Consider the following 14,715-nt stretch of genomic DNA (forward strand, 5'->3'; position numbering starts at 1 on the left):
TCCTGAAATTGTACAATTTCAGGACAAAATATATACAAAGAGTCCTGAAATCATTTAGAAATTTCCTCCGCTCGCCTTGGCACTTCCACCACTGTAGTTACTACCTTTCAGTGCCCACAGGCCCAGGAACATTCTTCCCAGTAATCCTTCTAAACTCCAGCCCTCTTTGCGCTACAACTTTTCTACTTGGGCTTTTATCGCTTTGTCCAACTGAACTGAAAGTCCGTTGGCTGTTGAAGGTTTTGGATAGGTTTGCACAGAAGAGCTGTGTCCTAGTATGAAAACTAAAAAACTATTTCTTGACGGCTATGTTCTAGGCACTCTCCTAAGACCTTGATGTTCCTAGTCTAATTTTATCATTAAGATCAATCTATAAGATAGAGAGATTCATCTGCCTTGGCTTACGAAGAAATTGAGGCACAATTCACCCAAGTTACCTGTTTGTCATAGTTACCATATAGTAACATGGAATGTAAAATAGCATTAACTTAGAAGCATTTTATTTCCAGCTGTTTAGTACTATAATAATTTAATCTGTAAAACTAATAAAAATGTGAGCAGAAAAGAGATGACTATAAGATGAAAACTTCACCCTCATAGAGTTTATGGTATAGCAGCTTGAGCTGATAAAACATATATTTAAAAAAATACACAATAGATTGGGAAAGAGAAAGCTGTTTTTCTTCACAGATGACATGATTATGTAGCCATTTGCAAAGAATTGACCAAAAATTTAAAAAAACTAAACCAAAAATAATAAGCAATTATAGAAAGGTTGCAAGATACAAATTTAATATACAAAAACCTACTGTCTGTATACCAGCAATGAACCACTGGAATTTGAAATTAAAAGCACACTATCACTTACATTAGCACACAAGAAAGAAGTATTTAGGTATAAATGTAACAAAGTATATAGAAGTTCTATATGAGAAAAACATTAAAATTTTGATGAAAGAAATCAAAGAAAATCCAAATAATGGACAGGTATTCCATGTTCATGGATAGGAAGGCTCAATATTGCCAAGATGTCAGTTCTCAACTTGATAGATTTGACACAATCTCAATAGAAATCCTAGCAAGCAACTTTTTATATCAACAGACTGATCTAAAGTTTATATGAAAAGACAAAAGTCCCAGAAAAGCCAACATGATATCAAAGAAGAGGAACCAAGTCTCAGGTCTGTCAGGACCCAACATCAAAACTTAATATAAAACTACAGTAATCAAGACAATGTGGATTTGGGAAAAAGGACTAGACAAGTGGGTGAATAAAATGGAATACACAGAGATCAGAAATAGACTCTCACAACTACAGTCAGTAGTTCTTTGACGAAAGAGTAAAGTCATTCAAGGACAAAGAATAGCCTTACCAACAAATGATGCTGGAACAACTGGACTTATAAATAAAAAAAAAAAAAGAAAAGGAATCTAGACACAGACCTTACACCTTTAACTAAATTAACTTGAAATGGATCATAGAACTAAAGTCAAAATGCAAAACTATAAAACTTCTTGAAAATAACACAGGAGAAAATTTAGGCGACCTATGGTTTGGTCATAAGTTTTGGATATAACACCAAAACCAGAGTGAAAGAAAAAATGGACAAATTAAGACTTCATTAAAATTTAGAATTTCTGCTCTGGAAAAAAACACTTTTGAGAAAATAATAAGACAGGCCTGTCTGGTGTGGTTCAGATGGTTGGAGCACCATCCCACCTTGGGCTTGATTCCTAGTCAGGGCACATGCCTAGGATGTGGATTCTGTCCCCAGTTAGGGTGTGTGTATACATTGAAGTTTTTCTCCCCATCTCTCTCTCTCCCTATCTCTCTCTCTCTCTCTCATCTCCTCCCTCCATGCCTCCCTTACCCTTGCACTGACATTAATAAAGCATGTCCTCTGTAGAGGATTTAAAAAGGTGAAAAGACAAGCCACAAACTAGGAGAAAGTATTTGCAAAATATCTGATAAAGGACTTTTATCCGAAATATTCAAAGACCAACTAAACCTCAACAATAAGAAAATGGGTAAAAGATCTGAAAACAACCCACCAAAGAAGAGATACATATGGCAGATAAGTGTTTTTAAAAAGTCTCAAAAGCAAGTTAAAAGAATAATGAGGTACCACTACACACATACTGGTGTACAACACCAAGTGTGAACACCGATGTAAACTGTGGATTTCAGTTAATAATAATGAAGGGGAGGTGGGGACTAGATAAAAGATGAAGTGATTAACCAAAGAACATTTGTGCATGACCCATGGACACACACAATGATATGGGGTGACTGACAGAGGAAGGGGTGGTACTGGGTGGAAGTGGGAAAAAGAGAGAGAAAGCACAACTATTACAGCATAGACAATAAATAAATACTTAATATGAGGGCTGTTTGAAGGTATCTACCCATGTGATATGAAAAATGTAGACATTTACTGAAGGAGTTACAAGATAGAAGAAACATTGTACATAGGACAATGATGCCTTAGTTCCTTTCGAAGTAGGCATCTTGGGACCTCACACAGTTCTCCCAATTGCCATTAGCTGTCCTGTTGTATTTTCCTGAATCTCATTGACAGGCTGAAATCTGTTCCCTTTCAAAGGTGCTTTTAGTTCTGGGAAAGCCCAGTAATCACAGGGTGCCAAAGCTGAGCTGTAGGAGGCTGAGTCACCTGGGTGGTTGGATGACTCATCAAAAAACTCTGCTCAAGATGTGATGCCTGAGCAGGTGTGTTGTCCTGATGACACTGCCAATCACCAGGTGCCCAAAGTTGTGGCCTCCTGAATTGTCCAAAGAGCTTCCACAGAGGAATGTTAAAGCTTAATGCAAAATTTGATGCAGATTTGTTGCTCTACACAGTCATATTGAATGCAACAGCCACACAGCACACATCTCACTCGACAGTGTCTACCACCCCACTGACTGCTACAGTGAAGTTGTCATTGTTTATGCATGTGCATTCTAGTCCACGCTCCTTGGCTGCCACTTTACATTGATGTCATGATACTGTTGTCATTATATTAACAATGACTGAGCTTTTTTCCAAACAGATCTCGTACTGTTAGTAATAATAATGTATCAATATTGGTTCATTAAGTACAACAAATATACAACACTGATACAAGATGTTAAAACCCTGGCCTATGTGTCCCATTTGGTTGGAGAATTGCCCCTTAACCAAGAGATTGTGAGTTCCATTCCTGGTCAGGTCGCATACCTAGGTGGCGGGTTCATCCCCGTCCAGGCACATAGGATCCCCAGTTCGGGTTCATGTGATCCCCAGTCCTGGTGTGTATGGAAGGCAATCAGTCAATGTTTATCTCTCACATTGCTGTTTCTCTCTCTTCCTTCCTCTCTCCAGCCTTTTCCTCTCTGAAAGCAATGAAGAAATGTCCTCTGGTGAGGATAAAAAAGAATATGTTAAATTGTGTTGGGGGAGATGGTAATACATGAGAACGTTGTATTATTTGCTCAATTTTTCCGTAAACCTAAACTGTTCTAAAAAATGAAGCCTATTAATAAAAATATAATAATTACACAAGTAGAACTGTGATGGGTGTTTGAAGAAAAAAATTAAGAACTATGAAAAGTTATTACAAGAGAACCAAAAGACGTTTAAGAGTCTGAAGAAGGCATCCTTGAAAATATGGCTTCTAAGCTGAAGAGTAAGAATTAGCCAAGTGACAAGTGGAGAAAAAGCATTTCAGGCAAAGAGAACAACAAATACAAAAGTGTTGTGGTTAAAGGGAAGCTTGATGCATTTCAGGAGCTGAAAGGCCGTTTTGGCCAGAACACAATCATCAGAGAAGGAATAGCTTAAGACAAAGCTAGAGAAGTAGGCAGGGCTCCACAGAATCTACTGAAAAGAGTAACATGATTAAATTTACACTTAAGATGATTGCTGTAGTTACTGCTGGGAGGATGGATTGAATGTGTGGGTACCTCTGGGATGCACAGAGACACATTAGGAAACTACTACAGGTCTGGTTTCTGAAAATGCAGAAAATCAGAAAAATCCACAAAATATTAGGATAAGAATCAGGAAGGCTTAGTGGTTGATGGGGTATGAATTAAATATGAGAGGTAGCTAAGATAAGTACCAAGTTTCTGGCATGAGCAAACAGATAGATGTTGGCACACATGCTGATTGGGGTACAGTAGCATGAGATATAAAAGGCAGGAAGATTAGAAGATTGTTTTTGGATTGTTTGAATTGGCATGTGAGTTACCAGTTGTGGTAGGCTGAACATTGGCCCCCCAAGATGCCCATGGCCTAATTTTCAACACCTATAAATATGTTACCTTCCATGGCAAAAAAAAAGACATTATAGACATGATTAAGGATTTTGAGATGGGGAGATTGTGCTGTATTATCCAGTTGGGCATGATATAATCACAAGGGGCCTTGAGTGGTAATGAGTGAGAGAATCGAAGTGGTAGTAGAAGATGACGGGAATAAACAGCGATTGAAATGATGTAACCATGAGCCAAAGGGTGCTGGCAGACACTCTAGAAGTCTGAAGAGATAAGAAACATTCCTTTCTGGAGACTCCCAAAGGAACGAATCTGTCAGCATCTCCATCTGCAGAATCACCTTGATGCGTCCATCACCTATGTCTGCAGAAAACTGTAGACTTACTCCCTAGCAAATGAAGGGCGTGTGAGTGAAAATTGATACTCTGAATAGTGAAACTGCTGGGCCCTTTTTTCCACCTGTTCATTGGCTTCAAGGAAGCTTGCAGTCAGCTTCTTAGCCATTCCCTGTCCCTGCTCAGGCAGCCGGTTGAAGGAGGCATCATTCAAGTGAAACTCAAGTGAAACAACGTTCAAGATTCTGATAGTTGACCTAATCATCCTATAACAGAGTCTTCCACCTAACATGCTGCATCTTTGTTTTTAGGCCTCACTTAAAAAGGAGCAGATACTGAAGATTCCCCCAAATTTGAAAACACTACTAAGTATGAAAAAACAAATAGAAAAAAAATGGGGGAAAACCATGACAAAAATATTAAAAATCCATCATTAATCTTTCGTAGAGAGATAAACAAATTATTGCATTCATAAAAGAGCAACAGGATGATCTTTTAAAAAATATTTAAAACATTATAAAAATAAGATCTTTGAAATTTAAAGGTATTATAATAAAAACATAAAAGATTTCTAGGTTCAGCAGATAAGATAAAGTCAGTGACATCTTCCAGAAAGAAAAATTACAAAAAGACAGTAAATAGAAGAGAAATAATAAGATTTTTTAGTATTAGTGTTTGTCCTATTTGGTATTTAGACTTTATTATTAGTTTTATTTAGTCCTATTTAGACTTAAATATTAGCCTTATTAACCTGGAGCTTCCCAGAAAAATAACAAAAATTTTCCAGGAAGTCCAGCATCCAAATACGAAAAGAAGGAGAAAACAAAAGAAGGAAATTATGAAACAACTAATGCAAGAAGACTACCACAACTGGAGAACAGAAGTCTCCAGGTTAATAGACCCCACTAACTGCCCAGAACAATTTTAAGAAAGACTCACATGATAGTACCTTCTTGTGAAATTTTAGAACATTTGAGAAGATCCTAAAGGTTTCCATGCAGAAAAAGTAGGTCATATACCCATGACTAGGAATCGGAAGGTACTGGACTTCTCAACAGACATACTTGAAGCTAATAAATAAATAAATACATATATACATACACAAGAAAAAGTAATAAAAGTAAAAGAAATGCTTAAAGCTGGAGGACGGTGGAGCAGTGCCTTCAAAATTGTAAGCGAAAGTGATTTCTAACCTAGAAGCCTATACTGAACCAAACTATATTATTCAACTGCGATACAATGAAGACATTTTTACATATACAAGGAATCAAAAGGTTTGTCTCATACACCCTTTTTCAGGAAGTAAATGGCCAATTGTATCTCTATTTTCTTCACAAAAATAAGAATACAACAAAGAAAAAGGAAATGGGTGTGAGAATGTTCCCACATCACGGAGGACAAGAGAGGCAGAGAGAATGGAAGAATAATGCTGAAGGGAGCTGCTGGGGTGACAATAGCCAAGAGTGCTAGAACGCAGCAGTCCCATTTGAAATTCGATGACAGAGAGCTCTAGGAGGGAGTCTCCAGGAAAAGTAATACTTTTGAACATACAGGGGAATCCTTGCTTCTGGGGGCAGGGATATAAATTAATGATATGAAATTAAGTAAAAAGAATTCTTTAAAAAAGAGGCAAATTGACCAAAAAGAAATGTAATCATATCATGCCACATGACTCTTCTTTGAATAATACTTACACAGGAATAAGAAAATCAACATGTTAATAGTTTAGACCCAAACTATGATCATAGTTCAGCTGCAGAAGCTAATGTAGTTATTTTTCCAGAACATGTTATTTCTTCAGGATTTTCAGTGGTCTGATACACTATAACAATTACTATAGTAGGTTACAACTAATCAAAGATTATATTAAATCTCTTTTATTGAGAATTATATATTAAAATATCTAAATATTTCATGCTATTCCTAAAGTACAAAGCTCTTATTTAAAAGGATATCTCCTTGGATCTATTCCTGGTTTATAATGTTGATTGTGGGAAGGAGTAAAGATGAGAATAATTGCATTTAATTCCATTTTCAGAACTGAGAATTTTATCTTTTAAAGGTTTTAAAAATATTCACAGTGAATAGTACTATCGTAATTAGTGTTGTTGTTATTTCTAAAGATTTAACTTTACCAAAAGGACGAAAAACAGTCGACCATTTGCAGGTCACTTGCTCCACTGAATTATGTAACTTCCTCTTCTCCCTTTTAAAAATCTCAGCCACATGGCAAACCGGACCTCCCTAAACTCCTTTAATTGTTATAGCCTTTATTCCGGAACACAGTTCTGTCCTAGGGGTTTGTATCAACAAGATTACTAACGTTGTGTTAAACAATGGAACCACCATTTAAAACACTCCACAGCTAACACTTCCTGGAACCAATTTGTTCATGCATACTTTAAAGAATCTCACTTAAAAGACAATATGTTCCTGAAAAAATAAATGTGCTGCAAATTTTATTTGCTCAATTCAATTACTATTTAAATGCACAAGCAGTGCTCCTTATTTAAAACGAACATTGAAATAAATCATTTTCTTTTTTTAAAAATTGTTTTAATTTATTTTTTTAAAATTGATTATGCTGTTACAGTTGTTCTATTCCCCCCTTCATTCCCCTCCACCCTGCCCCCCCATCCCCACCATTACCCCCCTTTAGTTTATGTCCATGTGTCTCAAGTCCTTTAGGTTCTATATTTCCCATGCTATTCTTGCCCCCCCCATCTATTTTCTATCTACTGTCTATGTTACTTATTTTCTGTACCTTCTCCCCCCATCTCCTCCTCCCTAGAAATCATTTTCTAAAGCCTAGACACTTGTGAAAGTAAATAACTATCCCTTAGTAAGTATCACCTTTTCAGTTTGGATACGTGTAGCTGGTTATTTTGTAACAGAACATTTCTGTGTAGCTGGTTATTTTATAATAGAACACTTCTGTGTAATAGTAATAGTCTCTGTTTCTAAATTACCATTTCCCTAGGTATTTACAGTGTTTACAAAGCTATTTTTAAAGTTCTTCCATCATAGATGACTAATCCATAGTCAAGTAGTTACTTGTACTAAAAATTCCATCACAATCACAAGCCACACCTTTGAGGTTGTAAAAATATGGTTGGTTGACAAGCCAGTAAGTTAAGCATAGCTTGCAAACATAAGTTAAATTAATTTATAGTATGGCACTTGGATCCCCTTTGAAAGGTGTGTGTTGAATTCCGCTTTCCTAAGAAGTTAAAATAAATTTTACCATATAAAATCCTTCCCTCCACAAAATAGACATATTTTGTGGGCTTATCCCAAATAAATAAATAAATAAATAAATAAATAAGGCAATGGTAACGTGAGTTGTGACTTTAAAAAAAAGTTTTGGGTCATTTGTTATTTCAAGGCTCTATTTTCACCCTTTTTGCACTGGCCATGATGGATCCTAGTTATGTGGACCCTGAGAAAGAAGATAGCGTCTAAGGAGGGCTCCTGATGGCTAACAAGGCTGGAAAAAAATAGCAACAACAGACACTAGCAGCCATTACTACACAGGGGCCTGTAATGCAAACCGCACTTCAGGGAGAAGCCTGCATTAACTTATCTGCCTTTACACTGAACTGCCTGCCCATTCTGTTTCTGCTATCTGAGCCAGCCCTTATAACCGAAATCTTGGCATTTTATTTCAACCAGTAGGACTGAGGCTTTTCCCATCCAATTGGAGCTGCCAGAGCTCTATTTCCCATCAGCTTCTTAATCAACCAATCAGAGCAGCTCCATTCTGACCAATCAGAACAGTGTCATTTGGCAGTCACCAACAAACTGCAATGATTTTGGAGTGCTTATTTACACGAGGATGGGCCAATCAGGAGGGACCAGGGGCGGGGACTTTTGTCCGTGTAAGTCATCTCTTCTCCGGCTTTGAGGTCACTTTCCCTTTTTTGGGGAGACTAACAACTGCATTTCCCGTCCTGGAACTGAAACACCAAAGACGTCTCGCAGTAGCGGAGCAGACTGGAACAGCAGAGAACAGAGCAGAACTGCCTAGCCAGAAAGGGGCCTGGGCCAAGGGCCTCCTCAAACCTGTGCTGTTTTCACTGCTGTGCTGTGTCAGAATTGAGCTGTTTGCACTAAATAAAGTTTCTTTCTTCACTGTACCCCAAATTGGGGATTCTTGTTGGTGTTAAATTGATGCCCACACCTTCTGCTGACACAAGGAGAGATACTTAAATGTATGTTAGCCCACTTGATGCGGGATTCCTCTAACAGAAAATATAAAGAGGTGATCAGTAATACATAAGTATTTACTATAGTAGGGTTGAAATAACCACGTTGGTGAAAGGATACAGCTCTTTCTACATCAGGGTTCAAAATGATTGTTAATAGGAACACTAACTAGAATTTGTGGCCACTTATATTTAGTTTAATTTGTAATACCTTCTAGCTATTTAAGAGCATCTGCGTCTGGTATAAGAAGGTAAAATCACTGAAACCTCTGAACACATGCACATTTCACAGGAGATGCGCAGCACTGACATTTGGGGTTACCCTGTGTTCCCAGTTTCATTGGCTGATGTTACTCTACCACACTAGACAGTACACTTGCAGTGTGTTAAAGATTATATTTGCTTTTAACTCTGGAATTCTATTTGGGATTCCTTGCTAAGTTGTGAATACACACACCCTTCAAAAGAATGCCAAATGCTCTGTTCCAAATTACACACAGTCAGAAGTGTTCCAGATGTTCAGAATCAACCCTATTAGTTCTATTTACATCGCCAGGAAAATGCATAACTTCCAAACTGTACTCATGTGAAAAAAATCACTATAGTTTCTTTCATTCACTTAGTCTCTTGTGTGTGAATAATGTGATTACATTAATTGAACCTTTGGATCCCACCCTTATCCTTCAGCTCTTTTTTTTGTCCTTACCAAATAATTTTACGTGTAAGCAGAAATGGTCTTTTCTTTTCTTTTTTATCCCTGTTGTTTCTTTTGTACTAATCATTACCTCACCTTGTAGAAACTTCAGGAAGGCTGAAGCTATGCTTTAAAGGGTGGTCTTCAAAGCCCAGCACAATGCCTGAGGAACAGAAAAGGTTTCTAGAATTCTGGAATTGTCATGCCGTTCTGTTTCTAGGATCCACATTGTTTTTCATATTCCAACTCTTCGGAACACAAGGTTTCCGTCCTAATCCGTGTTAATGGATTATTTCAGCTGCCAGATCAAAGAGTAAATTGAGGGTTTTCCTTACCTGCTCACCTATCCTCCTTAACCATGCTCAGAAGGTACCCCTTGAACAGATTGTCACCTAGTTGCATTATTTGCACTTGCAGCACTTCCAACTGTTACATGTTTTGCTTAAGTTAGGATTCCCGTTGTCACTGCAAACGCCTTCAAAAAGATTACGCAATGGTGTAGCTCAAAACCACTAGAATCAAAAGCAGATTGCCTGTACAATTAAAGACAACACAACAAGGCCACCAAGACACAGGATTTCCCTATCGTACCCTGCACGCGTTTTTGGACATCTAGTTTCCTCTCTGAGGTTTAGCCTGTTCTCCGGCGATTAACTCCGTGAAGGCCCACCCTCTGCAAGGGAGGCCTACATCACAATAAACCTAACATCTGTTAAACACCTGTGTAAAATGTTCAGAAGAAGCTTGCAAGATCTGGGCCAGACACAGGAAGTCAGGAGAAGTAGGCGTACTGTTGTTACTTGAAGCAAAGTTCTAGCAGATAAGGATACTGAGGAAGAACAGCGTGGAAGACTCAGAATCTGATACCTGTGTGAGAGGTGCAGAGGTAGGACGACCTGACCAGGATTTGTGGAGGCAAAACAGCCCTCTGAGCTATGCCACTGGCACAAAAGCAGGAAGAAATCCATGTGTTTAGTATAAATGAATTTCCTATTAAAAGTACAGGGGTATTACTAGAACTCTTCAAAAGCAACAGGATGACATCCATTTTTTCATTCTTAAATCCTAAGAGCCAAAGTAGGATGTGTAATCCACTCTCCATAGTGGGAGTGTCAAGCACTGTCATATCTGTTGGTTCTCAAATCAAGGGAGGACTGGCTTTCTATAGTCGTGCAGCTAATTCTTCCTGGTGGCCCACAAAGATGCACAAAAGCCCTTTAGTTGTTACTTTTCTGTACACTCAAGCATATCCCCTCGGCTCCGTTTCTCTGGGAAAATCCCTCTCAGAGCTTCGTTCGAGCCATTTCTCTTCCAGCAGCCACAGAGCTCTTTTCCAGACTTTCATCGTCCTCACCCTTGACATTACCCCACCGTCCTAGGACTCCCTGACTTCCGCATCACCTCATTTACTCTCATTTTGAAAAAGCACACCCTCTGGTAGCTTCCTGAACAAAGGATCATGAAAGGTGAAATGTTTAAGGCTTTGCATTTTTAAGATGGTATTCTAGATGATCAAAAAAAGCTGTACCTTTTATTAGTTACAGTGTGCTCTGAAGGTATTGTTTCCTTAATAGAGTCAGTTCTTTATAAAATCATGCATGCATGTATTTAAAGCTTTGCACTCTACAGAAGCATACACTAAAAATAATAAGGCATATGGGATGAATAGAGTTGAGGCATGCCACACTGCTCAACTTTATAATAAGAGCAGCAGCAACAACAAAAAAATAAACATCTTTTTTTATTAAATGGTTCAGTTAATTTCCACTAGAGATTTAGGGGCATTTATGTCCAGAAGACCAGATTTATCAAAATTGAAAATCTGATTCAGGAAGCTTCATCTTTTTTGTAACACAGAGGGAAATATTTTCACAGCTTTCTAATCTGTTTTCATGGCTTCACTGACTGGCTTAATGTCAGTAAATGCATGGCATTCTTTAAACCACTGCCCCAGCCCTTGCTTTCTGTGAGGGAAGGAATCTCTGTAGGTTCTCTTCCTTAAGGTATTTATATATTGCTAAGGCTTGTTTTTTAATTGTGGAGAAAGTTGTCTCCTGATTTCTTGGAAATCACATGCTGGGAAAAATTGTGCATGAACCAATACAACCTCAGCATCATTACCCTGATATGATTCCCCATTTACTTGTGTCTGAACTAAATCACGTTGCTGAAACACCTGTGACAGCAGAAGAGCCCTTAGGTTTTGTTCTTTGAAAGACTTCAGGGAATACACTACCCCTGGAATCCTACCACTGTTTTGGTATGCTTTTTTAAAAATATTTCCTCAATCTTCTCTTCCTGTTTCCTTTTTTTCCCTGTACAACCAAGGAAAGTATGTTTGACTAAGTTAAGGTTATGTTCAGTTTCACCCAGAAACCTAAAATAAAGTGGCTTAAACATAATAAACATTAATTTTTCTCACAAAAAAAGAGATTCAGAAGTAAGACCACCTCATGACTACCTAGGAACCAAGCCACAAAGCAGAGAATTAATGAGTAACACTGAATAGGCAGATATAAGGACATGTGGTAAATATAACTTGAGATCCAACAGTTTAGTCAATACATTCGTATCATTGCTGCAGCCGTGCACCGCTTACAGTGCAATGTGTTAGAATATCAGTGTTTAGCTGTTCTTAAGGGTGAAGCTATCCAAAATACAACTTGTGCCTAATCAATGGATGCGGACACCCAGTGGAATGATGACACATGTTCAAATAAATTGGAAATTAATGTTCCTTAGTGAGCCATAGTATGCTAAATGTATATGTCACATGGGAAGCAGAATCGACAAAAGCAAGGTAATTAATAGAGTGGTCAAAAATATGCATCAGTTTCAGAGTAGGCTATCAGGAGCCCATGGCGTATAAAAATGTGACATTTCCCTGGAAGTTTCAACATCCACTAAAGTATCAGTTCTCCACTCTTCTTCTAACCAGATGTCTTCATTTTTTAACTTATCCTGGGGGTTCATGTTCTCCCTTTCTACACTGCTAATTCCACAGGACATTTTCCTGGCTCAGTCTCAGAGCCCTGGCATCCGATCACCGTCGCTTCAGAAGCATGTCCGCCCTGCTCTAAGCTTAAGGGACCGTGGGGGCCATATCATCCCATGACTGCTGGGGACAATACTGAACAGGTCTTACACTGATTTGAAGAACAATGAATGTGGATTTAATGAAAGCAATTAATGTCATCGTCAATATTGCTTTGAAGGCAACAGTTTGAGAGACTAGGGAAAGTAACTCCTCATCCACTGAAGGGAAATACAACACATCAGACAAAGAATTTGATGTTCGGGTTAAAACTTACGAAAGCCAGAAATAACACCCATGGGTCCACTAGCCCCAAATTTAGATGATTTTTCATCAGTTTAAAGCAAAAATAAAACACTCTATAATGCTATATAAAGATATCAATACCATATAGACAGGCCATAAACTATTTTTTAAACAAAGCTAACAACAGGGTAGACACATTGCAAAATTAGTAACCTATTTAGAACTAGAAAGGCGTGGTCTGTAAGCAGATGGGTAAAGCTGACCCTGTGTGATAAACCCCACCCGTGTATGCCATTATTTCACTACTTTTATGTTGCAGCTGAGCTAGACAACGGTTATCTCCTGTCACTTTGTCTTAGGCCAAACATAAGGACTTACCATGCACTAACTATACACCCATCACTCTCCTATCAATTAAAAATGCTGTAAGGTATAACACACCAAGGAATCTTTGGAAATCGTGTCTTCCAAGCTAAGGCTTCTTGGCAGTTTGCCATACCACAATATTTCATCTGGGAAAAAAGTGTAGATGACCTAAATTTTTACTTAGGAGAGCACAGTTCCACCAAATTTGAGGCCATCTTCTCCCCCAAGAGGAAATTTATATAAATTATAGCTGAGGAGAAAAAAATACACATATGTGATGCATTGCTAAATCATTATAGCTTGTTCTAAGACATGATAATTAACTCAGGCTTGCTCTTATGGACCATATCTTTTAGAAAATCAGTGAAATCTGTTTTTCAGTGCTCCTACTGAGAAAATGAAGTTATGTAATTAAACATTATCCCTGCCAATTATCAACCTACTTCTTTTGTTCGTGCCCCTCCACAAATATAAAAAGGAAGCTTCTTCACTACATAGAGAGCTCTAAAACATTTTGAAGGGGTCTAAATATAAGATCAGTGATAAATCAGAGCAAAGAATATCCATGTACTTAAGTGGATCTTAAGTAAAAAATTAACGGAACTATCTTGAAAAACTATTTCACTTGAGGTCTCTCTTGGCATTCTGAATCTTATTGCTTTATGAAAATAATTAATTTGGATATAGTAAAATAGTGTTCTCTCAACCTCTTGTCAGAAATAATTTTAAAGCAAGACTTAAATAGGATTCCAGTGGAAATAGAGCCTTAAAAGCAAATATTAGAACAATAGAAAGGCTGAAAAAAACTAGGTATACAATTCAGAAAGATAGGCAGAGAATATAAAATAACCACCCCCAAAGAAAACAGAAGAAAGGAATCAATAAATACAAAAGCAGAACTTAAGGAAAGGGACTTAACAAAGAACATAGACATGACTAAATCGAAAGGTTTGTTCATTAAAAACTCACTAAAATAGATAGATAGGATCAAGAAGGAAGAGAAGATAATACAGATGAAAGTAAAAACAAGTAAGGGGTATAACTACAGGTATAGAGACTTTTAATGTTATAAGAAAATATTTTGGTTTGCAGGCCCGCGTTCAATCCACTGAGCTACACCAGCCAGGGAAAATATTTTGTATATCTCTATCAACACGCTGGGAAATTTAGATAAAATAATAACCCAGAAAAATGTACTGAACAAGTATATTGAATAAGCTCTGCTTTTTAGGGATGAAAGACTGAAATAGCCAAGGTTATTGGCTATCCTTTTTCTGGATAGCCAAGGTTTGCTGACAGATCTCATATTTCCTCTTGTCTTAGTTGTAGTCCTATCTATTTTCAGTTTGACTTCTTGTGCAACTCAAGTCCCTCGCCTCCACCAGATAACATCTGACACAAGCTAGGAAACCTGCAGTAAAAAAGAGGTAGGCAGGATTCCAGTCAAGATGGTGACGTAGGCAAACGTGGCTTTCCTCTTCTGACAACCACTTCAAAATTACAACTAAAATATAAAACAACCATCACTTAGAAATGTCAGAAATCAAGCTGAATGGAAGTCTGACAACTACAGAACTGAA

The sequence above is a fragment of the Artibeus jamaicensis genome, unplaced genomic scaffold (assembly GCF_021234435.1).
Source record: "Artibeus jamaicensis isolate MK-2021 breed Jamaican fruit bat unplaced genomic scaffold, CSHL_Jam_final scaffold_916, whole genome shotgun sequence".
In the NCBI taxonomy this organism is placed as follows: domain Eukaryota; kingdom Metazoa; phylum Chordata; class Mammalia; order Chiroptera; family Phyllostomidae; genus Artibeus; species Artibeus jamaicensis.